This window comes from Sturnira hondurensis, unplaced genomic scaffold (genome assembly GCF_014824575.4).
Source record: "Sturnira hondurensis isolate 20B ecotype Veracruz unplaced genomic scaffold, ASM1482457v3 Scaffold0017436, whole genome shotgun sequence".
Lineage (NCBI taxonomy): Eukaryota > Metazoa > Chordata > Mammalia > Chiroptera > Phyllostomidae > Sturnira > Sturnira hondurensis.
The window spans coordinates 5,622,730-5,649,453 of NW_028090067.1; the positions used below are offsets into that span (position 1 = coordinate 5,622,730).

At 40.7% G+C, this 26,724-nt stretch overlaps 1 long non-coding RNA gene across 1 annotated transcript in view; it reads left to right on the plus strand.

Moving 5' to 3' along the window:
• The window catches only part of LOC119002399 (uncharacterized), a 101,894-nt gene extending 89,831 nt beyond the window's left edge, over positions 1 to 12,063 (plus strand). The window contains exons 14-16 of the long non-coding RNA XR_005069733.1: positions 8,003 to 8,166; positions 8,266 to 8,508; positions 11,830 to 12,063. This is a non-coding gene — a long non-coding RNA (uncharacterized LOC119002399). The remainder of the gene's footprint in view (positions 1 to 8,002; positions 8,167 to 8,265; positions 8,509 to 11,829) is intronic.
• The last annotated feature ends 14,661 nt before the right edge of the window (positions 12,064 to 26,724 follow it).

Genomic DNA, 26,724 nt, shown 5'->3' on the forward strand with positions numbered 1-26,724 from the left:
CCAGCTTTTTTATTACAGAGAAAAATTTTTATGAGGTGGTAATTTGTTTTGAGAGCAGATTGCAATTTAAAAAAGAAAAAAATGTAGAACTTAGGCAATGAACCTGCCTTAAAAATACTTTTTTCAGCCATCTTCTTTTGAAGATAACCAAGACTGGAGATAACGGAAAATGGATTCCTTGACACAAGATAGCAGAACTTAGACCACTTGGAAAGTTTTTTTACATTTCCCACTTGGTTAAACATTGGACTCCTTTTGTTCCCACACATTTCAGGGGTGCAGAGAAAAGGCCCCTATTTCTCACTCCCCCGTATTGTTCTTTGTCCTGCTTAAGAAAATCAAGGAATCAGAAGCCGTGGGGGGTTCACATTCCAGACTTAAGTGCATTGTGGGTTCTGCCCTCCTCCTTACCGATTCCTCTCTCCACCTTTTAGTGGCTGCACCTAATTCCGTTCCTATTTTTGAAGTGCTCCCACTTTTAGACCTCAACAGTGCTTCACTCCGCAAGGAGTACAGCCCAGCTGCTGCTATTTCCCCTCTTATTGCATTTTAATGCCTCTTGAGCTCCAAGGGAGCTTCGACATTAGGAGAGTTCGCATTCGGGGCTGGAAGAACGGTCTTCTGAAAGGGGGCCTGGCAAGTAAACTACCCCCCGTGCAGACAGGTTCCTGGACAACGTGTGCTGGAGCTGGTGACCAGCAGCGTTTCAACACTGTCCGGCATCGCCTCTCTTCAGAGAGGGAGCATCTTCGCCAGGGGTACATTGGGTAAATTAGTTAGAACACAGGATTGTCACCTAAGCGGAAAATAACATTTTGCTGAAACCTGGCTATGTTTGGTATATGCTCTGGAAATAAAAGATCTGTAACAGTGTATGGGTTGTGACCCAACATTGTTTTCTTTCCATTCGACTTACTTGCCTGTGACAATAACAAAATAGCTACATATTTTCCCTTTTAAAGTTGTGTTTGGAGGATTCACTGAATGTTGAGCAGCCAATCTTAAGGCAGTCCCAGCTAAGAAGAAACTTTCTCTTCTTGCTCTTCTCTGAACATAATTTAAAGATAATTCAAATAGAAAAGCAATTTGCGTACAATTAGATCCAAATTTATTAGGTGTAGGTGAACCATGCAATCTGATTAACGAGGCTGCTATGAATATATTATTGTCTTCATGAACTAAATTCCACGAGGACAGGAAATACTATCTAGAAAGCGCTGTTAGCCCACAGCTCCAGAGGTGGCTGGGTTTTGTGGATGACCAGCAAACACTGGGTGCGCAGGACTCGGGCTGTGTGAGTAGTGAAATTTCCTTCAACACGACTCCAGAAATGCTGCGTACTTTGAGAGGAGTAGCACTCCCGGGCCTTGCACTGACCATGAACTTTGTTAAAGGCACATGGCTTTAAAATAATAGGGACTAGATTCAGAGAAGCTGGGATTTGTGTCTCACGTAACTACCTAACAGTTTTCTGACCTAGATGAGTTTCTTGGCCTCCTTGTCATTATGGGAACCACAAAATTCCATTTGCTTCATTTAACTTGGCTGTGAGGATTAAATGATGTGCTACATCTGCATGGTGCCCACACCTAGTAAATGCTCAACTAATGGCCACTGGTTCCGTTATCATTATTTTTACTCATAATAGTACTTCTAGGGTTATCATCGTTATTAACAACATTAATGGTTCAAATTGAAAGGCTCAAATTGTTTTTTCCTGCAGAGAACTTAGAAATCAAAAAGTAACACATCGGGTACTCTTTCTGCTAGTAACACAGGGCCATGAAATAAAAATGCCAAAAAGCATGGGTTTTCAGTGTGGTTCACTGAAGCTTCTGTACCATCACAAAGATATTAAACACCTTTTTCTGTTCTTTTAAATATAAGCTGCTATACACAATGAAAAATGTTAAAACCCACCAGGTTTTACTTGTATCTAATCAATACCAAATATTTAAGACAGACAAAAGTCACCTACAAGCTAGCTATTTTTACCCTCACTTTCAAGAATTCAGATGTCTATCTAATGAGCTGGCTTTTTCACTTGTCTTTTGGATACCCAATATTATCAAAGCTATTTTGTAATTAGCTATTATGTTGCCTCGTGGTGGCCTTGTTAATTACAGGGTGCAATTTGAAAGTCCTGTATTTCATGAAGTGTGGGATTGCTTAGAAATTAGGTTTGCTATAGAAAAAAGCCATCTTGCTGGTTGAAAAGCCCTAGTAAACGGCCAGGCCATCTTGATGAAGTCAGAACATCTCATAAGAGCCTACAGTTGGATCTCAAGGCCATTAAAAAGTTTCAGCCTTGCTGTTAAACAAGAGAAGAATAAATAGGCTTGTGTTTGCCTCCAAAACTCCTGGCTCCTCAAAGACAGAAAAGCCAGGTGTTAATTAAACCTTTGCAGGGTTAGAATGGGTCATGCCATTCTGTATAGAAAAGTCGGCTTTGACTCTTAATTGCATGCCAAAAAAAAAGATCCACAAATGTAACAAAGGTTCTTACTATGTACAAGTCACAGTGAAAAGAAAAAAAAAATGTTGTATTTGGAATGGTTCTAATCATAATAGAGCTTTCACTAAGACACTATCTTGAGTATATCATTATGTTTTATTTAATTTTTATCCTTTCCTGTGGGTTTTCTCTCTGTTATGAAGCCATCCCTTGGAGGAAATGCTGACGATACCTATAAATGAATACCTATACCCAGATGTATTTGACGGTGTTTCACTTTAAATAGTCACACTCAGGTTAAGGTGTAGCATCATTTACCTTTCACAAGGTCTAGCATATAGTTAAGGCTAAATTAATAGCAATTAAGAGGAAACAGCAGTGTTAGCATTAGAGCTTCCCTGTGTTTTGTTTCTGTTCTGTCATTCTTCAGTGAAGTTGCTGTAGCTTCCCCTCCAATGGGCCAGACTTGGGATTTTTCACGGTCACAAGTGAAAAAGAGAACAAAAATAAGAGAGATTTTCGTTTATAAGATTGCCTTTCTCTTATCTACTGGTCTTGCCTCCCAGACTGTCTGTCTGTCTCTGGAAAGCAAAGTCAATAAAAATGATTAGAGCTGGCATCTCACAAATGTGCACCCTTAAACCATGAAGCAGTAATGCTGTGCAGGAAATATTTTTCTGACCTTTTCAAATTGCATCCAACTGTCTCGGGAATTTCTCAGTGACTAGAGGTAATAAGGTTCAATCCGTTTTACTGGCTGGCTTCAAATTTAGTTCCTCCAAATCTCAAGCTTATCTATTCTTTGCATCTTGGCTCTGGCATCCATTCAGCACAGAAATCCATACATCTAATCTCTTTCCTTTCTCCTTAGGATTCACTAAAGGATTGTACTGTGGAATCTACAACCCCTTACCATTGTCCCGTCTAAAACAAAATATTAGCATAGGAAGGTCAGTGGGCATATTCTCTTTGGAGCGCCCTTATTGAATTTAATTAGCTTTTAGATTGCACCTCCTTCTTACATCCTAGTTTTTACCTATGTGATTTATGCCTCAATAGTCTTCATTATATAAAACTCTTTCAACTTAACTATACCATGGGCACTTTGGAGAATGTTAAAGAAGCAAAAATAGGTGAATTTATTTCGTGTTAAATTGATTTGGGTTTTTCCTTCTGTGAGTCTCAAATGCAATGGACCCACTCCCCCAGTGAGGATGGGAGTCAGCCAAGTGTGGCGTGCTAACAGGCTCCATTCTTCACCATGCTCTCTGAAGGGGAACAGAAAACAGAAGCCGAGGACACATTTCTTGACCTCACAACGTGCTGGACGTCGGGAAGCCTTGGCGAGGAGCTAAAAAGCTTTTCTTGCTTTTCATATTTCGAGCATCCCCACGCTGAATGTGATTCGGGGAAGATATGTGTGTTTCCTCATTTGTAGGACACACCACATTCAACACACTGTTCTGTGGCTCCCATTCATTGCCTTTGTGCTGTGTCCCGCAGCAGTGATTAGATTCTTGGCTGGAAGTTCCTGTGGTCAGTGGAGCTTGGAACCTCTTTCCAGGGCCTCTCCCTTCCCGGGCAAACAGCTACCGGGAGGAGGAAATCTTTTTTGAAGTTGCCCTTCTGAGAGTTTGTATGTGCCCGGACAATCCTTGGCAAGCTTGATCATCCTAGATATTTGGCTTTGTAAAAGTGAGATAGTTTCAAACAACCCAATTCAGAAAATAAGTTTAGAAGGAAAAACATGAAAAGCAGACTTTTAAAATTTTACAGCAGTGTGTTTTTTTCCTTAAAAAAGCCGCACCATTGGTCCTCCATACCCACAGTTCCTCCTCCATGAATTTGACAAACCACATTATCAAAAATATTTGGAAGAAAAGGTTATGTCGTTGCTGACCTGTATTATGTATTTAGGCTTACGATGGTTGCATCTGTACTGAAGACATGCAGACTTTTTTTTTCCTTGTCATTATTCCCTAAACAATACACTATAACAACTACTTATACAGTAGTATTTGCATTTTATCAGGTAATGTAAGTAATAAAGGCAAATAGGAGGATGTGCCTAAGTTACATGCAAATATTATGCTGTTTAATATAAGGGTCTTGAACATCGTGGGTTTTGGTATTCGTGTGTGTGTGTGTGTGTGTGTGTGTGTTGGGGGAGGGGTTCTGGAACCAATTCTTTATGGATATTGAGGATGGCTGTGTACTTATGCTGAAAAATATATTGATAACACAGTTTATCTTTTTTGTTTTTAAAAACAAAACAATGGGAGTTCAAAGGAGGCACAGAAAGTATGTTTATGGATATGAGTGTTTCTTGAAGTTGCTATTTTTCAGGATTGAAAATTCAGTTCCTCTTAAACATAGAGCCACAGCACCAATGAGGTCTTCTGAGAACCTGGGTATGGTTAGCTGACATTCTTTCTTTTTTCCAGTACGGACTAGGCATTGGTGCATCATCAGATCTCCCCAATATTTGCAATGCAGAATAATGCTTTTTCTCACCTGCCTGGTTTTCCTCAAATGGAGCAACAGTACACCTGATAGGTTGTTAGGGCAGGTATGCGTATGTCCACATGAAGGTTCCTTCTTGGGTACAATTGCTGTGTACCAGGGTATCGTAGAAAACTCACAGTAGCCTGACTTAATCGTCATGGAATCCTGTTAAGACAGGCGCAGTCTCCTTCAGAGTGAGGCTTTTAGAGTGGTTAAAACTGAGTTTGCTTGTAAGTGGCAGGGATACGATGTGGAGAGAATTATTTTCACATGGAAAGGAAGAAAATGACTTGTTTGTTGTACTCGGTGGGTCTTCGACACCTCCTCCTCCATCACCTCCTCTTTTCTTCTTACACTGCTTCTCCTTCTTTGAAGGAGAGAATGAATTGAGGCCAAGTTGTCGAAGCACTGTCCCGCTGTGTGTTTAGTGGGAGGACACTCTTCTCTGTCACCTCAGAGATGCTTTCCATAGAGTGACTTATTTAATTACTTTCAAAATTTAATAAGGGCCAAGAGTTTTGGTTGGTAGCTTACCTTACCACTACAGAGGTGAGTAAATGTAGGTTTACAGTGGTTAGTAGGGAAAATAATGAGTAAACAATAATACAAGAACAAACAATGTGTGTTGCCTACTCACAACTATAAACCTACTTTCGCCCACCACTGTATACAAGGTAACTTTTATTACTGTAAAATAACAGTACAGGTGGCGGAAGATTCTACGGTGGCTTTTGTCTGTTAATGATTTACCAGGGTGAAAGATGGACTGAGGAAAGCCGAGGCCAATAAAACCTATCTCTTTTTTTATTTTAATGCACTTTATTAGGGTGACATTGGTTGCTAAAATTATATAGGTTTCAGGTGTACAGTTCTGTAACACAGCATCTGTAGATTGTATTGTGTATTTACCACCCCAGATCGAGTCTCCTTCCATCACCATTTATCCCCCCGTACTCTCTTCTACCTCCCCCACCCCCTTTTGCTCTGGTAATCATCATAGTGTTGTCTATCTCTAGGAGAGTTTTTTTTTCCCTTAACCCTTCACCTTTTTCACCCAGCCCCACAAGCCCCCTCTGCTCTGACAGCTGTCAGTCTGTTCTCAGTAAATCGGGACATCTAGGAAATTAAATTCCTTTGAATACACACCTAAAATATTTTTCTTCTGTTTGCCTCCCATATCAATATTACAGAAACAAACATTCCTCATTGCCAAAGCAGGCTTGTTATTGAGGCCTTAGCTCAATGGAGAGATCGATGCGTAAGGATTCCATTTTCGCTCTTCTAGTGATGCTTAATTCACTTCAATGTGTTTCTCCGTGAAGGGCTTGTTGTTTATTGAAGGTGAACTGGGCTTCTTGTGTTGTTGCTACAGCATCACTTAGTCTCTGATGCCGAGCCCAGCAACCTGATGGGGCCTCGTTTGGTCCCAGGCATATCAGAGGACAGAAAATGGATTCAAATCTAAGCAGTGGTAGAATCTCCAAAGCTCTGTCACCACCATTCACTGTGGAGGTATCTCTTCCTAGAGCGGGTGTTCAGAAAATCTGGAAGCATCTCACTTGTAATAAATATTCTCCTTTTAAACACTTCAAACAGATCTGCAGGAAAGGCTTTAGGTGGAAACATGCCAAACTCTCTCTCCCTTGAATGTATATGCATTTAATCTCAGTATGGAGTTCTTTATGTTTGCACAAGGCCCCTTTGATTCCCACTGGTCTGCCTAATTGGAAATAAAGTAATATAAACAAATGAAAAGAATCACTTTGAAACTCTCTGCCACACAAGTTCATCTTCAACGCTTTGCTTTCCACTGCAGCTGAGGGAAGGGAATGACAGCCTGGGCTTTCAATCCGTAGATTTAGGGGTGGGCAACTGCCTGTGCTGCCGTGATATACTGACAATCTCCACCTATTGTCAGGGTTGCGGCAGCATTTATTTTCCCTTAATTGGAACCCTGCTGACCCCCTGTGGGATTTCCTCCCCTTGACAAGGCAATACATCCATATGGACATGGTGCATCGCCACCGGGTTCTATTGTAATGGTATAGTCAGAAGTATCAACAATGGGATCAAAATTAAACCAATGCCTAGACTAGTGGAGTCTCTACACTGCCTTTTGGTGTTATTAGGAACTCACCATTTTGCTTAGTGTTTGTCTTTGGCATTCAAGTGATGTGAGCAGAAATTCAGACCGAATACTCTTCCTCACGGTGTTTCCTCTTCTGTTGTGCTTCTTCACGGCATTGCTTGCAGACGTGAGGGGCCACTGGTAAGATTGCCAGCTCTCACCCATAACGGACAAAGTGAACAGGCGCAAGGGGTTCGGGCACTCTTTTTTGAACTGTTATGGTTTTATTGTGCTTTTTTTCTTGTTCAGCTGAGTAAACAGAATAAGATCAACTTTGTGAAAATGCCTGGAAAACTTTCATTTTATTAAAAGGAGATTAACAAGTAAATTCTCCCCCATCTTAACTTTTTGTGTCAAAACAGGATTCATTGCTTTGGACACCGGAGGTCACCTCACTGTCTGTGTTTGTGGCTACAGCATTTGTATTTGCTTCTTCCTTGTGCTATTTTTATTTTTGTTACTGGAGTTCATGAAGACTTAATCATCGGCCCTCTAATTTTCCATGAGAAAAAAATGATGATTTATTGAACTGGCTGCAGAAAAAGAAGGAAAAGAAGAAGATCAATCTGACATTGTAGCTTAATAGTAGGGAACAAAACACATTCATAATTAGAAGAGAAAAGGACTTTCCTTGTTCATTCCAGTTTATAATAAAAAAGCCTTTCGCCAAAATGTCTTAGAAAATAATGCATTCAGACTGAGTCGAATTACCGCCTAGCAGATTCTATTTATCTGTAGCTTAAAAAGCAGCTGCGTTTTTGTAAAAAGCAATGAATGTGGCAGTCCTACTTAAAGGTAGAAGAAAAAGAACACCCCTTGTTTTGTAATAAGGGGATTTTCAATTTAAAAGAGAGAGCGAGCCTGTTGTGTGAAGTGCGGTTATTACATTCACTGTATTCTATCTCACCCACCAGGAGGCTAATAATGAAGGGGCCAGGGAAGGAGGCCAGTGCTACCAGGGTTATCTCACAGCCTCAGATGCTGGATAAGTCGAAGGAGGCAGAATCGCTTTTGGATGACATTCAGAAAGGCCGGAGTGATTATTTGGAAGAGAAAAGCCTGCCTATTCTTTTCCAAGGTAAACAGTTCATTTCATCTGTCAGCTGCATGTTTCAATGTAAAAATACGTTTATATAAAGATATCTATAAAGGTTGCATTTTTTAAAAATCATTGTAGGTGTGTGAATATTCCTCTGGCCTGCCGGTCCACCAGTGAATTACTGGCAACCTGCTGTAGACAAAGGGTGCTCTCGGAACCCCACCACACCTAAAGCCACGCTTTGAAGGATCTGCCAAGCTCACTTTTAATCATGAGAAAGAAATTACTCACATGGAGTCAGCAGAAAATGAGAAAGTGGAGCTCGTGCTACGAATAATTCCAGCAAGTGCCAAGGGGCTAGTTGAGGAATGGCTTCATGAGGTGAATATCTTTAGCTTGTACGTAGGGTTTGGCTAGCATATAATCACTTTTTTTCTTTTAGGAATGATGACTATCCTAAGTGTGTTTCCTAACTAAAGAGTGCTCAGAGCATCTGTCAGGGTGTTGACAGATTTAATGTCAGTCTCGTCCTTGTTGTTATGTACCATGACTAATTTTACATTTGCAAAGATGCAAACATCAGTTGAGGCGAAGAAGAGGCTGTCTGAGCCAATGACTGTTAAAAGCTGTACGCATTTGTGTGCTTCACTGTGAGTGCCTGTCCAGTGATTCCCGTCTCTGTGTATGTATGTGTCCTCGTTCTTGTCTTCTCTCTGTTGTGCACGTCGGTCGGGAGGATTGGCCTGCCAATGGGTTCTCAGATGTGGTCCCAGGCTTTCATTTGATTTTTTTGGACCAGGAAAAAAAGAATGTGTCGTGTCATGATGAATGGTCAATCTGAATTTTCAATTCGTGCGAGAGGCGAAAGGGGTGGAGGATATAAGCCCAGTGATGAGACTAACCTTTTCCCTTTGGGAAGAATATAATTCAAATTAAACATCACCTGCAGTGTGAAATTAGTTTGAAGGCCTCTTTTTTTGTTTGGGGTGGGGGGGTGCCCGGTTTAACTCCTTGATGGCTGTTCTTACAGAGAGAACCCCTTCCGTCCTGCCTCTGTGTCCCAGCCTTTGTTTTATTGTTCTAGAAGTCAGGTCCAAGAAACCAAGAAAAGAATGTTGAAGGTTTTTTACTCTCTTTAAAGTTTCATTATTCGAGAGATAAAATTCTTCCAAGAACATGTTATTTGCTCGTGTCCCACACTAATGATGCCAATACATGAGGAAGAAAAGAAAGCTTATTTTAAGTATCATTTGTCAGGGAGGAGGGAGAGGAAAGCAAGGTGATCTTTGGAAAGACCTTTTGGGTGCCCTCTGCTCTAGGCTAGTTTCTGCTAGCAGAGTGTGCCACAGAAGAACAGCAACCGAAACCCCAAGTTTTCTCTCCATTCTCTGGTTTCCCAAGTAACGGAGTCACAGGGTTGCCATGCCAACCTGCAGCGACTTTGGCTCCGAGCAAGCAGGTGCCAGGACGTTTTGAAACTGCCCTTCAGTACTTACTGGCCAAAGGACTCAGGCCCAAGCTTGTAGAAAGAATGCCTTTGCATGGAAATGCTGGCCAGTGGGCCCACGTGCACACATCCTGGACACCACAGTTAGGCATTGTCGGGGTTTGACTTGCAACCTATTCTCTTTCTGGAGCTTGGTCCTTCTGGGGAAAGGGAAAGTATTAAAAAGGCTAAGTAAGGGACAAGGTTATTTTCCCACTGTATTTGCCAAAGGAAAATGTTAGGGCTCTTTAGTTCTTTCCCTAGAGGATGGAGAGGTGTGGTGGGGGAGGTGAGCCAGCTGGGAATGGAGGTGGAGTGGGGGAGGTGGAATATAGGGGCAGATGAGCAGCTGTGTTTATTTTAATACATATCATTTAACCCTCACCTAAAAACAAATTGGAGAGGTTTGGGAGTGCATTAATCTGGACCCAATTAACATGTCTTTCTCCTTCAAAAGTGCAACCTGAGATTAATGAATATAAACTAGAGTTTCAGATGTAGTGCTTAAATCATTTGCATGTTTCATGCATGATAATTGAATTTATGTATGCACTTCCTTTCATTTAACTGTTTCCAGTCTCCTCCCTGTGGTTCACATAAACCAAGGTTTCATTATAGTAACTTCTAGACGGAAATTGTTTGCTTAGACCTTACTCCTAATGAGAAACTCAAGCCCTTGTGTCTTTTATTTGAATTTTCATAATACAATGTTTTTTAAAAAAGCAAAGAGTGGAGCTCAATAGTCTGGGACCCTGTTTCAACAGTTGGTAATTAGGCACTCCAAGTTTATTTCTGAAAGGCCAGAAATCCATGGGAATCTGCGGCGTTGAGTTTTCAGAGGTCCTGAAGAAGTGGGTTTTGGTATGGCCACTTACAAGTGTATGGATAACCCCACAAGCAAGGTCACTTTAACTCGGCATAAAGAATGTTCTTGAGCTCTGGACCCGAGTTATTTAGATCATTGAGGGGTTTAGTGCACAGTGTCGTTTCTGGCAAAGTTAGATATTTTCTTCCATATATGGGGGTGGGGGATGGTGTCAGCCTCTGTGAAGGTCTGTAGGTGAGTAGTTAGTGCTTGTGGTCTCTTAGGATGCTGTAGAGTTTTCTCTCTGTCTTTTTTCTTTCTTTTTTGTTATTTAGGTGTAGAAGTCTTAATGCTGGCTTAGTGCAAGTGCTAAGTTCCCCTCTCCCCACCTGCTCCAAAATGAAAAATCTGGCTGTGGGCATGTAAGAAAGCTTCCTGGGGAAGAAGTTGAAACAAGAGGCTTGAAATAAATCCCCTGGTTTCAGTGATTTGTCTGTCTTCTGTCTTTCCTCGTGTGTTTCCAAGTTCAATGTCAAAGTGATGAGCTTTTCTCCAGGAATTCTCCCCAGTGTCCTTTGTTTTTGGTCAATTCGATGGTTGAGTGTTGCTGAGTGTCTCCTGGTCTTGTTTCCTGGTCCTTGTAGCTAAGAATGTTGTTGAAGGATGAAATCTTGTTAATTTGTGATGTCAAAACGTAAGTGTGCTTCCTGTCACTTATGTGTAGTTTAAAATGTTCCGTAATGTAGCATGAAATGATTGGTTAGCTTTGAAATGGTTGTGAAGTCATGTGAAGAAAATAAGTTTTGCATCCAACCAAGATAAATTCACTCTAGTGCTTTATGGCTTTTTATTCCTATGTGATAGTAATAAAGTCTCATGTAGGGATGGAAGCCATGAAATACATTGTGAAAAATCATCAACTAAGAAGGGGCCATCAGTATAGAAAACATTAGCCTGTGGAGCTGTGCACGTGATGGAGAACTGATTTAGTGTATAGCTTTGCTACATGCTTGGTGTTTCTTTGAGTTTCTTTATCCCTAGGTTTTGACAGCTAAGGAATCTAGGTTACAAGAGTTGATTCATCTTTGTAATCATTGATTTACATGCACATTTGGGTTTGCACATTTCTCTTTATCATACATTGTTTCTCTGTTTTCTATTAACGAACATGCTCTAGAAAAACTTAATAGCCTACCGATCTGGTGGGCAGCATTAAGTCCTCCTCTGCCTACTTTCTCCTGTTGTGGTCTTTCTTCTGAAACAGAGAAGGAGTTGTCTAATGAGACTTGCCCTCTTGGAAATGTGGTCCAGATTGCTCTACTCCCAAGCTCAGGAAAGGTATACACTGGATGTGCTAAATCAGTACCTCCTGGGGCCCATAAATCCACTGAGCGTTGTTTTCCACCTACAGGAATAGTGTGGTCTGGAAACACCTGCCCTCCGAGGAAAGGAGGAAGGCTTTAGAGTGGAGGTGGGTTCTAATCTCTCTGCCACTCCCAACCTCCTGACCTGGGCAAGTCATTTAAACTCCGCTGGCCTCCTTATCTTTAAATTGGGTAGGAGTGATACACTTTGCAAAGTTGTTTTAAGGAATAAATGAAATAATGCAAACAGTGCCTAACAAATTATTTAGCGTGTTTTTTTTTTTTAAAGAAAACTCATGAAATACTGGTTCTCTCCCTTGCTCTCTCTTTTTCCTCTCCATTCCCTTCTTTCCCTCTCTCCTGCCCTCCCCTGCCTTCTGAGGTTAGTCTCACAACGGCATCTTTCAGAAAGAAAAGAATGTCTAGTTGCAAGTTCTTTCTATATGTGTCTTAAATATCTCAGTTGGATTAATAATTTAATTTTTTTAACTTGAACTGTTTTCATGTTGACGATTTGCCGGTGAATACCTTTACTGTTTTCTGTATGTGTGGTTTTCCTTGAACTCTTTTAATATTCACTTTTGATCTATGCTCATTTCCACTGGTTTTCTAAATTGTTTTTCAGTGAGAATTCTAATAAAAATTATTTCTGTTATCTTTTGCCTCTTCATTTCCTCCACATAATGGGATTATAGTCTGCGTTCTGAAAATGTGTGGGCTGCCCCAGGAAGATAAATGATGCCTTCTCCTTAAACACTGCCCACTGGCAGTGCTAAGAGAACTATAGTCTCCCTACATTTACATGTCAATATGAGTGCTGAAATTTGTCAGTTTAGTTGTAACTTTGCTGTCAGTTTGACTTATAAACACATAGAGAATATAATTTGACTTTATCACTAAAGTCTGTAGAATAGCTGTGAATAAGGAAAAGGATTAGGAAGTACAAATGCTAAAACTTAAAAAACTTACGAAATCTGTTGCTATAAAAAATAGAATACAGTGAACATTAGTGATACCATACAAGGGGGTACCCTCTAAAAAATGAAATTACCTTCTGGAGGGTGGGCTTCTTGCAGTGCAGGCTTCTCCCGGTAGGTGAGTGTTCAGAAACCCATCTGTACCAGTGTACCAGCTGACGTTGTTGTGAGAGGTTGCATTCAGCTTCAGTGAATTTTTTTTTGAAGACTCGTTCAATGTGTTTGCTCATTTCATGATGGGTGATTTACAAGCACACCTGTCTGCACTGCACTGAGTCCTCAGCAGTTTTTGACCAAAAACAGCATGACCCTCTATGCCCCACCCTCCCTATTCACCCAGTCTCACCCATGTGACTCTTTTTTGTTTCCCTGGGAGAAAAAAGTCCTCAAAGGGAAAAATTTTGCTCATGTGGAAGAGGTGCAACAAAAAAATAGCACAAGCACTAAAAGGTATCAAATTAATGAGTTCAAAAACTGTTTTTGAGCAGTGGAGAAAATGCCTCGATAGGTGTTTTGCATCAAATGGAGAGGACTTTGAAGGTGATTAAAGTTTAAACGTGTAAGAATAAATATACAATTTTTTATAAATAAATTCTGGAATTTTTTGGTCCCCCCTCATATTTGTATCCAGAGATATTTTATTGTAATTATATTTGTTTTTAAACCCCATGTTTACCCCTCCCTATATATCCAGGTCCTAGTAATGTCTCTGATACTTAGTAGGCATTCAAGTATTTGTGAATAAATGTAAGGGAAAGATGGAGGAAGGAAATAAAGAAGTACAAGGATGTATCACCGTAAGAAATGTGTGGTTAGGGTAGCAGGGCAAACACACATGCACAGGTAAAGGTCTACTGTAAGAGTGAGGAGAGTTAGTTCTGTTTTAAGCCACTCAAGATAAAATGTGATGAGTGGCTTATACAAATTGTTGTAAGAACCCAGAGCAAGGAAATGTCCCTAGAATCAGGGAAAGATCTGAGTCAGAATTTAGAACATCTGCCAAATTTCCATACAAAAGGGCCAAGGAGTTAAAATTCATTGATCCAGGAATTTATATAAAGCTCAAGTGAGTGAGCGGTTCTCACAAATTTTTCTTACAAAGTATTCTACCCAGGAGAACATATTTACTTCTAAATATCTTCTCAAGTACCATTAGAAGCAGATAGTAGATTTTAATGGACACACTTACTTAGGTTAATTAATTACTGCTGAGTCTCAGTGGGCTGCAATTAGCTATTACCCATATGAGATAGGATGAGTCTGAGCTGCCAGCATGCCCGTCATTTCAAGGATGTTCACGTATTCGCCCAGTTTCCCCCCTCCTTTATCCTTGCATGGTTATATTTAAACCCCAATCCTTGCTGGAGCTGTGAGGCAACTTGTGCAAAAGTAGTTGCTTTCAAGAAGGGTTCAGCCTCTCCCAACAGCTCTGGATATTTGAATGTCTCACTAGACACTGTTCTTTTCAGTGTTGTGGGCAGTGACTCTCACACCCCTATGTAAAGTGCATATAAATGTGTTGGCCAGGGGAACAAATTGTTGCGACAAACAGTGATTTCAGCACATGGATGAGTAAAATCTCTGTCTCACCAGTGGTCGTGGCAAAAGCAGGAAACAGCTTCAAAGGAGAGTAGGAGTGGGAATATATGGCAAAACCTTCCTTCCCACTTTGTTTCTCTCCCATGTCCTTATCAGAACCTTCACTTCAGTGGAGGTGCCACCCACAACATTACCTTAATCAGTGGAGGATACCATGATGGGGTCTGGGCTTGAGCATATTAAGAAAACTCACACATCATCCTACACATTCAAACCCAAAATGACACTACAGAATAACTCTTAAAAAAAGTGAAATGAAAAGTTCAGAATTTTTCTCTCATTTATCGGATGGTCCCAGGCACTCTGAATCCATGGCTCAAATAGCAAAGCCTAATATTTTAGTCACTATTGGGACCTCAACAAGTAGGCATGTACTCTGAGTTGACTTTGCCCAGGTGGTGGCAATGGGCTCAGGCTGGCCTACACTGTCACTTGGGCACCTTTGTCATTAAAGTCACTCCCATCTACATATAAAGCATGACTGGGGGGGAGGTTCACCCAGCAGCTCCAGATCAGAGTGGGGTCTCCACATGACAGCAGAGCCCAGAACCTCAGTGAGCGCCAAACAGCCTGACCCTCTTGGTCATGAGCTTCAGGTTTTCCATCTCTAAACTAATTCTTGGCATCAGATCTGCCCCAGACCCTGTTCTTGTAGTTTAGACTACCCTTGAATCTGAAATGCTGATGATGGTCAGAGGGTTAGTAGCATGCGGTTTGAGAAAAATCTCTCATAATTCTACTAGATGGCTCTTCCCTTGACCTTCCATAACAGAGGCTCCGAGATGCGTGACAATCCAGAGATGGAGGTCATGAACGCCAGGCCCCCTTACACTTCTTTTCACGGTTAGCTCTTATCAAGACAATATAAAATATATTAGTTTGTTCGAAGTAATGATATTAGCCCTCATGGTTTGTTCATTCATTCGATTAGCTTTTTACTCTTTTGTGTATTTAATTAAATACTAAGGAAAAAAAAACCTTTCTAGCCAAGAGATAGAAAAGTATTCTGGGAGTTTGTTTTAGCAAGAAATAATATAAACTGCCTATTCGTCTTCCAATATTAGGTTTCACAAGGAGGGCTCAATAAAGATTGATGAGTTAATTTCTGGTTTAATTAAGTTCAGAGTCCTTAGAGTGACCCACAGGGCCCCACAGAGCCTGCATTCACTCCATCTGTTCAAACTCATCTCCTGCCCTAGTTCACCCAGGCTGGACTCACTGACTGCCGTGTTCCGTGAATATACCAAATGTTCTTCTATTTCAGAGCCCCTAAAATTGCTCTGAAATTTCAGAGCCCTCTACCTAGAATCTGGATATCTACAGGGTGGGGCCAAAGTAGGTTTACAGTTGTGAATTTGTAAAACATGGAGTTCATTCTTGTATTATTATTTATTAATTATTGCATTATTTTCTATACGAACAACTGCAAATCTACTTTTGTCCCACCCTGTACATGTCTCACCCTCTCATTGCCTCAGGTCTCTACTGAAAGACTCCTTATCAGTGAGAACTGCTGTGGCTGTCCTCTACAAAATAAGTCCCCTTCTCCAGATTCCCACCACCTTACTGTGATTAATTTTTCTCCATACATAACACTTCTCATACTCTGATATAGTCCACATTTACCTGCTTTTAAAAAACTGGTTGGTCAATTGCCTTTCCTCAGTAGAACATAAGCTTCAGGAGGCCAGAGGATGGATCTGTCTCTTATTTACAACTTCAATCCTCAGAGCCTGGAATTGTCTGCATATAGAAAACACTCACATATTTTCTGAGTAAAGTAATACCTCTCTGCCACTTCCTGGCACCTATGTGTCAAGATCCTGGAGTGATTTATGATGACATCAAAGAATCACTCTATTTCTCACTATTTGAATTAACCATACTTTAAGCATCATCTTCCTCTAACACATAGAATTTTGCTGTTTCTTTTTCCCCCTCTTACGAAAATACTGTGATGAGCATCTTTGACAACTTTTATCCCAAGTGATCCTCAGGATAAATTCTGAGGATGTGGAATTCTAAATTCTTAGGTGTGGAATTACTAAATCAGAAGTTAATGGGCATTTTTATGGCCTCTCATATAAATTACCAAATTGCTATCCAGGCATGTTGTATCCACACTTGTATCAGGAAGTAAATATCAGAAATTTTTTGCTTGACCTTTCTTTGAAATCAGTATTACCCTGTTTATACCAAGTTAACCAGATTCTCTTTCACTCTTGGTTCTTTATTTAAAAATTTTATTGTTGTTCAAGTACAGTTGTCTGCCTTTTCCCCTCATCTCTCCCCCCCCCCGCCACTCCAGCCATCTCTACCTCCCTCCCGATTCCACACCTGTGCTTGGTTTTGTCCATGTGTCCTTTATAGTTGTTCTTGTCATTCTTTGTTCTTTTGCTTTATTCATCCTGAGGGTATCAAGTAGTGATATCTTTATTCGCTTTGTCAAATTTGATTCTACATTTCTAACATAAAAATTATTTTGGAAATGAGAGAAAGTCAGAAATCACATTTTATAGTTCACCTGTTCTGCATATAAGGAATTGAAATTCGGAGGTCATACTACTGTTTTCCAGTAAGTGTAGGCCTGAGGACTCAGGACTGCTGACTCTCGGACTGGTACCTGGAAATATATAAAAACCATGAGTCATCCAATAGGTATCAGAGTACCCCATGCTAATTCAACTCTCAGTGTCTACCTGTTCCTCATTAAAATTAACATCAAAATGTGCACACATCTCCTGATGCTGAGAGATTAGATATATTTATGGTGGGAAGGATGTAACTTTTAAGCTGAACTACCTGTTCCATTTGCTGCGGTAACTTGTTCTAGAATCTGTTGTTTATCTCAGCCTCTCTTGCACAATCTGGGCTCCTTCNTCCTTATCAGTGAGAACTGCTGTGGCTGTCCTCTACAAAATAAGTCCCCTTCTCCAGATTCCCACCACCTTACTGTGATTAATTTTTCTCCATACATAACACTTCTCATACTCTGATATAGTCCACATTTACCTCCTTTTAAAAAACTGATTGGTCAATTGCCTTTCCTCAGTAGAACATAAGCTTCAGGAGGCCAGGGGATGGATCTGTCTCTTATTTACAGCTTCAATCCTCAGAGCCTGGAATTGTCTGCACATAGAAAACACTCAAATATTTTCTGAGTAAAGTAATACTTCTCTGCCACTTCCTAGCACCTATGTGTCAAGATCCTGGAGTGATTTATGATGACATCAAAGAATCACTCTATTTCTCACTATTTGAATTAACCATACTTTAAGCATCATCTTCCTCTAACACAAAGAGTTTTGCTGTTTCTTTTCCCCCCTCTTACAAAAATACTGTGATGAGCATCTTTGACAACTTTTATCCAAAGTGATCCTCAGGATAAATTCTGAGGATGTGGAATTCTAAATTCTTAGGTGTGGAATTACTGAATCAGAAGTTAATGGGCATTTTTATGGCCTCTCATATAAATTACCAAATTGCTATTCAGGCATGTTGTATCAGTACCAATCCACACTTGTATCAGGAAGTAAATATCAGAAATTTCTTGCTTGATCTTTCTTTAAAATCAGTATTACCCTGTTTCTACCAAGTTAACCAAATTCTCTTTCACTCTTGGTTCTTTTTTAAAAAATTTTATTGTTGTTCAAGTACAGTTGCCTGCCTTTTCCCCTCATCTCTCCCCCCGCCCCACCCCAGCCATCTCTACCTCCCTCCCGATTCCACACCCGTGCTTGGTTTTGTCCATGTGTCCTTTATAGTTGTTGTTGTCATTCTTTGTTCTTTTGCTTTATTCATCCTGAGGGTATCAAGTAGTGATATCTTTATTCACTTTGTCAAATTTGATTCTACATTTCTAACATAAAAATTATTTTGGAAATGGGAGAAAGTCAGAAATCACATTTTATAGTTCACCTGGTCTGCATATAAGGAATTGAAATTCGGAGGTCATACTACTGTTTTCCAGCAAGTGTAGGCTTGAGGACTCAGGACTGCTGACTCTCAGACTGGTGGTACCTGGAAATATATAAAAACCATGAGTCATCCAATAGGTATCAGAGTACCCCATGCTAATTCAACTCTCAGTGTCTACCTGTTCCTCATTAAAATTAACATCAAAATGTGCACACATCTCCTGATGCTGAAAGATTAGATATATTTATGGTGGGAAGGATGTAACTTTTCAGCTGAACTACCTGTTCCATTTGCTGCGGTAACTTGTTCTAGAATCTGTTGTTTATCTCAGCCTCTCTTGCACAATCTGGCTCCTTCATATTTATCTTCTCTCTGAACTTTACAAAATTGCAAGACAACTGAGAAACTGGGGGCAGTTGTTGCTTTTTTAAAATACAAATAAGACAATTAGCTAGCTAGCTGGTCTTTTAACCAAAGAAGAAGGTCTTATGTGTCTCTGGAGCTAACACAAATTGCCATTTGAAGACTTTGTGGGGATGGCTATTCAAACCAACACATGCATTTATAAAAAGCTATACATCCCTTTGACAATATCTACCTTCGTGGGCAAACACATAATCTTCCATGTCTCTGAAGAGAAACGGACATTAATGAAAAACTTGAAATTACATTTTGCCTTTCCTTTGAAATCCTCAGAAGGAGTCTTATATTTTTTCTCATATATATATTCCTTTCTAAGATAACTTTTAAAAAATATCTTATTTATTTCTTTTTAGAGAGGGTAAGAAGAGAAAGAGAGAGGGAGAGAAACATCAATGCGTGGTTGCCTCTGACGTGACCCCCACTAAGGGCCAGAACTGGCTCGAAACCCAGGCATGTGCCGCAACCAGGAATCAAACTGGCAACCCTTTGGTTCCCAGGCTGGTGCTCAATTCACTGAGCCACACTAGCCAGGGCACTAAAATTTCTTTACATAGAAGGCATTATTTCCTTATTTATGAATTGAATTGTTCCTAGAATGCCATAGCTGAAGTCCAACAATGATTAAAAAAGAAAGAACAATCAATAGAGAGCTCTGTTGATTTCCAGATCTTGAGGGGTGAATCCATTGAGAGCATAAATAGGACACAGCATCCTTGTAAAAACCATTAGTATATGAATACAGGTCTTATACTGGGTATCTAATCTAAATGCAGAAAGTCTGGAATTCTGAACAATTCCAAAGTATGAAAAACACACTCATTTACTGATAGGCATTAATGTCCCTAAAGACAGTGTAAGAGCCCAGGTTAAATAAACCAGTAACTCCAATTGACAGGAAACCTCCAAAGGGAACCAGAATGGTTGAATTTAGTAGTTGCTCACCATAGTTGTATGGGGTAGATATGTACATGTGGATGTGCCTGTTTGATTCAGGGCCACAAATTTATTTTAAATGCAAGGGCAGAAAATTGTGAGGCCTACCTGAAAGAAACCAGGCTTTGCACAAATGATACACAGAATATTGCATTTTTTTTCTACTTTAAATTTGTATTTCTTGGTGATGGCCTTTTTTTACATAGACTATAGAAAATAATTTTAGTAAACATTTTCCTCAGTTTTGTCAAATCCAAACCTTTAAAGCCAGCTGGGCCTGCACCTCTGTCAGCAGCTAAACCATCCAAAGTCTAGAAAATAACCTTCTCTTAAAATATTCATGGCCTCATCTTCTTTTACTCTATTTCTGCACTGTCTTCCCCCAGCTCCTCACCATGGTACATAGGAACCCCCAAAGCTATAAGCCAGCAACAACCTGTTTTAGGCCTTGGCTTTTACAAACATCGTGATGCATCTGCTCAACAATCTCACCAGGAAGTTATTGTCCACATATTTTTTTTTTCAGATTCAAACAGGGTCTGAGAGATTGTGACTCACCAAGCCACTTTTCACAGTATTCTCATCATATCCCTCAAGTCAGTCCTCAACCCCAGGGCATGACTCATGTTAGATATGTTGGTTATTAAGATAATATCTCTCAGCTCCCAATTCACCTTCCGAGTTTTATATGTAGTGATACCGGAGGATCCCTTCACTCTTACTTATCCACAGAATTCTGAGGTCTGAGTGAATTCCCAACACCACCCCTCCACACACACCCCTTTTTTGTTACCTCTAGTGGTTGAACCTGCTCAGGAAAGGGAGAACTAGTGACCCCCAGTCACTGCTCTCTCTCTCCCACCCCAGTTGCTTTTTTCTGTGCATTGTTGTTAACCTCTCCCCACCGTTCTTGCTAAAGGCCAGAAAGATCCTAGAAAATGCAGAGACGGCCCTATCAGAGCAAAAAGTCTTCTAAGTATCTGAGCAGTGAGCTTCCTGCCTCCCCTGAGGGAAGCAAAGTGTTAAGGGTCTCCAGGCCCCGATGGGAGGCATGCTAAACCTTCTTCACTTCTATGGGTAGACAGTACAGTTGAGGACGGTCTGCATCCTAATTCTACTAGGGCAGGTGACATCTCCTGATGAAGATGAATGAGGGAGTAGATACTTCAGAGGGACTCAGCCACCCTTTGCAATCCACAGAAGCTTTGATAACAGAACACAGCGCATTGCCTAACGTCGGCTGGTGAACATGGCAGTAGTATTCCGGTCTGAGGGCCCAGCTCTGCTCCAGGCTGGATGTGGGGCCATGAGAAGGTTCCTTTGGGAGATCAGAGAAGGCCTCCTGGAGAAGTGACATTTAATTCTGGTTTCAGAGGTGGGCTGCTACAACTCCCTGCATGTCCTAAAACTGGAGAGCTGATACTCTCCCATTCTCTCTGATTGCCACGCCTTAAGTCAAAATTCAAAGTCATTCCTTCAACTCTCACACAGATGTAAAAATGAGATTTAAAGGACGTCATAGGCAAAAAACTATAACCTTTCACATAGAGCATTTTCCATTGGGATGCATCTTGGCTAGGTGGGCAGGGCTCAGCCTCTCCTGAACCATGATTGGGAGAAGCAATTGCACTCTTCCTGTTAGAAATGAAACAGGACCCATAGCTCCACATTTTTGGTGATAAAAATACATTTCCTATTACTGCATAAAAAGACCAAGGGCTTCTCTCTAAAAATTAAGAACACGTCAATCCCTCCAGCAACTTTCCTAAATCAATCTCTCCTCTCCTTCACGTACAGAATTTTTTCGGAGAATTGTCATGTGTGACCTTTGACAAATTATTTAACCTCTCTATGGAGGGAGAATAAAATGACAGGGTGTTTCCTATGAGGCTGTGGTAAGGGTTAAATCAGTTGTGACTTAAAGTAGTGCCTGGAACACAGTAAATGCTGTATACGAGGGTAAGCGGATATTATTATAACTCTAACCAGCATCTTGTTCTTAGCTTCTACTTACTCTCAATTCAGTTCAATTTGCTTATAACCCATGACTCATTCCATAAACAGTTCTGGTTAAGGTCACCACTAACCTCCATGTACCTGAATCTAAGGGGCTATTTCAGTTCTCATTACTGACTTCTCCATAGCAATTCATTTTTTTGTTTATCAGCGCCTTTAAAATATATGTACTCTCTTCTGTTGACATCTATGACACGACAATTTCCTGTTTTTCCTTTTTATCTCCCTGGTTATGACTCCATTTTTTTACTGGCTTTTCCATCTCTGACAAATATTTAATATAAGTTACTCAAGATTGGGCCTGGGTATTTTTCTCTTCTCACCCTGCGTAAGCCTTTTGAGGACCATGGCTTCAGTAACTTTTTCTCCAATCTCTTTTCTGGGTTCCAAATCCACATACCCCTACACATCTCCACTAGGATGTTTCACTTTCAACACGTTCAAAACAAATTCGTTATGTTCTGTCCTAGATATAGGCCTTCTCCAAGATTTCCTACCTCAGCAAATCATGTCCATTGCATAAAGTAGAAATCCAAGAATGATCCTTGGTGCAGTTTTTACCTCCTTTATAATCTAATGTGTGTATGTATTGAACCCATCCGATTCTGTCTCCACTGCCACTACCCAAGGTCAATGTGCCAGAACAACTGCAACAGCCTAGAGCTTGGCATTTCCAGTTTTTCCCTGTACCTCTTTGGGCCTCCGGTCTCGCAGTTCAGCCAGATAGAGCTTTTTTTTTAAAGATTTTATTTATTTATTTATTTTTAGAGGGGAAGGAGAGAGGGAGAGAAACATCAATATATGGTTGCCTTTCATGCATCCCCCGCCGGGAGTTGGCCTCCAGGGAACCTGCCTGCAACCCAGGCATGTGCCCTGACTGGGGATTGAACCGCGATCCTCTGGTTCGCAGGCCTGTGCTCAATCCGTTGAGCTACACCAGCCAGGGCCCAGATATAGCTTTTTAATTCAAGTCTGACATGTCAACTTTCTTACTTTCTGAAAACCTTGTAAGAGTTTTCTAGTGCTGTTAGAACAAAAGCCAAAGTCAGCACCATGCCCTTCAAGGTCCTAAAGGATCTGGATCCTGTCTACTTTTCCCAGCTCTCTGTCCCCATTGCTCTGTGTCTTCCATCCAATTGAGTGTCCTGCAGTCCTTCAAACACGTTGGTTCTTTCCCACCTGTTCACACTCATGGCTGCCTCCATCTGGAAGGCTCCCCAAGACCACCACTCCACCTCCCCCTTTCTAAGGATGGACGTCTGTTCGGCCTTCAGACTTTCCTTCTCCTGTACACCAGCTGCCCAATTTAGATCAGGTTCAGCTTCCACATATTCCCACCAAAGCGGGTTTCTTTTTTTCCACGAAGTTTGACTCAGTTTGTAACTAACAACTCATTATGTGATTAATTGATGTTCTTGTTCCAAAATATAACTTAGTCTCCTTGAAAGAAAGGACTGTTTCTGGTCTTGCCCCTATTTTTCTCCAGCACTTACCAGAGGGCTTATTATACCCACAGATGCCACTCAACCTTAATTGAATGACCGAATGAATGATTTTCCTATTCTGGATTATGTTATCAGAATATTTCGTGTTCCTTTCAAACCCCTCAAATCCTCTCCAAAGCTTGGCCTTACTGCATCCCAAGAAAGATTTGAAGATTATAATTGAATTTTTTGCTAAAATAGAGCCAGAGCACCATTCTACAAGATGCAGTTTCCCTATAAAAATGACATTCATTAAAGCAGAAGTTGAAAGGATTTGTGTAAACATTCTCACATCAAGTATGCAAGATTCAAACAGGAGTGCAGCTGCAATTAATTTGAAACCTAAATTGTATTTCTACATCAACAAAGTTATAGGGAAAAATGAGTCATTAAGTAATTGCTATTGTGACATAGTTCATGCTATAGTTGAAGTACTTTGCACAGCTGTAATCTTAAACTACCTTGAGGTTTGACACATTCTTTAATTTTCTGATTGATTAAATGCATTATTTGACATTTTGGCAGATCACAGAAATTGTTGAATAGTAGATTCCTTTCATTCCTCATTATTTGCTCTCTTTGTGCTTAATGCAAATTCTTTAGAAACAAAGGTGTGATATTTCCTTTTCTACAATTTTACTTTAGTGATATATTTTTACTGATAATAGTAGCAGTTTCTACACACACAAAAATCCACATTATTAACTTAGATAACATTCTCTCTAATTAAAATGCAATGCATAATGAGATAGGAACTTCATATCACATTCTGACTTTCATATTCTTGTCATTTGTACAGAAGATTACATACTTTTATATTCTTGTCAGTAGAACAAAGGATTAAAAAAATGCTCAGTGATAATAGAAAATGTCTTCAGTTTTGGTTGCTTGTGCATGCATCCTTTGGGAGACTGGGTATTTCCATGTGGCCAGTTAAATGACGTTTTGGACAGTGTTTACATTGATTAGACTGGCCAGAGGAGGACTTTTTGGTTCCAGGTTCATTTTCCATAGTCTATTCAGTTAGTGACGATTATATAAACATTGTTCCTCATCCGCTGGGACACCCACAGTCCTTTGTTTACAACCTTCATCCAACTTCTGACTGACGGGAAGTTCCTTATCCTAGCCTCTCTAATCAGATTCTCCTGTCTCCTCAAATGGAGAGGTCGTTTTTTATGGGCTGATTGCCTAGAAACTCTACCCCTGCAAACAGTCACCAAGTTTCTTTTAAGTGATAGGACCTGAACGAGGCATTAGAAATAGACACTGAAACGACTTTGATTTCTCTTTAGCCCAATATACTCAGACTCAATTGGGGGAAATTATTATGATGTAGTAAAATAACTGCTATATTGGAAGATTTCATCATCCTCTGCCTGGACTTAGCAAGCAAGGAAGGCTTGTTAAGGAAGTAAAATCTGAGCTAATTTGAAGAACAAGGAGGAAATCCAGGGCAGGGGGGCGGAGGGGGAATGCAGGATTCAGAATGAATCATCCACCAGGATAAGCTTCACAATATGCAATCAATTTAGTATGTCCAAGCCCAGGCTATAAAAGGGGTGGCTAAAAAGAGAATTCCAGTAGAGACCTGAAGGGTGTGTCCAACCAGGAGCTCTCTTTTATCTCTGTATGTAGTAGATAGCCACTTAAGATTCAGAGACAAGGAAGATTATCATCAGCTTTGCTGCTCAGGGTGATCTCTCTTGTTGTAGTTTGGGAAGGAAAAGATAAGATGGAGGTAGGGAGACCCATTAGGAGGCTGAAGCAGTAATCCAGGAGAGAATTTATTGGGACCCAAACTACTGTGGTAGCCATGGAGATGGAGACCACAGGGGACAGATCAGAAAGTTATGCAGGAGGTATATCAGGGAGGAATTTGCAAACATTGAAGGCAGGCAGGGGAGGAGAAGCTGAGTTGATGGCCATGCTTAGGCTTCCTTGGTGTCCTGGGTGGATGGTATCATGTTAGATAACATGCTTCCTATTGGCAGTGCTAATTAAAAATAGCTGGGCATACTCTTGGGCCCTGAACACTTTAATTAGAAGGGATCCATAACACTTCTTTAGCTGGAAACTTTTCACTCTGTGCAAGAGGTTTGAGATTGTGACCTTTGTTTCTCTATAGAGACTCTTTGGTTAAGTGGCCCTTTATGTTCTCATACCATCCTCCTTCCTGGATTTATCTCTCTTACAAGCTATCAGACTGTGCTGCAATTGTCTCCTTGCTTAACTTTTTTCCTCCCCAGACTATGAGCACCTTTTGAGCAGGAACTGTGTCTTACGAATCGTTACTCAGACATTCATGTACTCAACACACTCAACATTCATAGCGTCTACCATGTCAGGCACTAATTCAGTGCATGCTCAGGACCTTGCCTAGTGCCCAGCATGTAAGAGACCCTCCATGAATAATGGGTTGAATTCAGCATATGATTTAATTGGCTACTACGAACAGATTTTCACTTTAATGCAAGTAACTCTCAGAGTGTAAGTCCTTTGCAGACAGGTTGTCTAGACCAGAGGTGGCAAACACAAACCCAGGGGCCAAATCCAGGCTTCCGCCTTGGCCCGACACCTTGTTTCTACCTGACGACAGCACCAAGCTCCTTGCTCCTAGTTAAGAAGTAGTTACATTTACACAGTCCTAAAATTACATTTGGCCCTTTGAAGGCAACCTCGAGGTTGATGTGGTCCCCCGTGAAAATGAGTTTGACACCCCTGGTAGACTAACCCTTTCTACTCATGTGATCTGAGAATCAATAACATTAGCAACACCTGGGAGCTTGTTAGACATACAGAATCTGAGGTTCCAACCCAACCTAGACCTAGTGAAGGAGCATCTGTGTCATTATGTGAGCCCTGGAGATTTGCGTTCGTGGTGAGGTTGGAGGAGTCTGGCTCGGAGAGTCGGTCTGAATCGCTATAGCACACAGATGACTAGTGTACCAGTGGTGACCCCCACTTTTCCTTGATCATACCTCCATGTGCTCAACTCCAAGCTAAACTTCCGTCTCACTGCCATTGCTCAACTGCAGTCCCAGGGACACATTTTTCTCCTGTCTTGTTTTATCAGTCCCTCGCCCTTCTGGCCAGGATGCACTGCAGTAATACCCATTATGGAGAATAATAATGTCTGGTATTTTTTTCTGGATAGTAGCAATGAACCATTCGTACTTTCCAATCAGTTAAATCTGTGTTGAAAACCTGACTCTATCACTGATTAGTGGGATAGCACAGTTACTTTATCTCATTTTGCTTAGCACCTGTTTTCTCATCAGTGAAATGAGCATAAGAGTATACACATCATAGGATGGTGGTGAGGAATAAATGAGGTACTGAGTGCCTAACTCAGAAATTGACACAGAACTTACTAAGTTTATCTACAATTCCACTTAGGAAAATCCTTTTCAAGTCTCAGCATTAATGTTATAACACTATTGAATATCTATGATGTGTAAAGTCCTGTAGCCTGGAGGATGCAAAGATCCTTAAGTCTAGCATGGCAGACAAAGTAACAGGGAGATAAATTATTGCACTAAATGGGAGCATCCCCTAAGCACCCCACCTCTAGTCAGTGATTCCCAATATG